Source organism: Octodon degus, unplaced genomic scaffold (genome assembly GCF_000260255.1).
Source record: "Octodon degus isolate 3935 unplaced genomic scaffold, OctDeg1.0 scaffold00072, whole genome shotgun sequence".
Lineage (NCBI taxonomy): Eukaryota > Metazoa > Chordata > Mammalia > Rodentia > Octodontidae > Octodon > Octodon degus.
Genome location: NW_004524648.1, coordinates 7152131 through 7152544, shown reverse-complemented (window position 1 = coordinate 7152544; position 414 = coordinate 7152131).

The following is a 414-nucleotide window of genomic DNA, read 5'->3' as shown; positions in this document are numbered from 1 at the left end:
TTTTCCCTGAGACAAGGGCTTGCTATGTAGAGTTCAGGCTGGCCTTGAACTCACTATATAGCCCAGGGTAGCCTCAAAATTGCAGCGTCAGCCTCTCACATTCTGGGATCACAGGTGTGTGCCACTAGATTTGAGCTGAGTGCTAGGATTACAGGTGTACACCACCATGAAGACACATATTTAAATTTTTTTGAGTTTTCTGAGTTCTGAATATATTCTAGACACATGACCCTTATTAAATACATACTTTGCCCATAGTTTTTCCAGTTTCTGAACTTTTTATTCTCTCACAAATTCTTTCAAAAGGCAGATTTTTTTTTTTTTTTCCCTGACACAGAGGACTGAACTCAGGACCCTGTGCTTGCCAGGCAGGCAGTTATGTGCTGAGTTATGTCCCCAGCTGTAAGGCAGAAA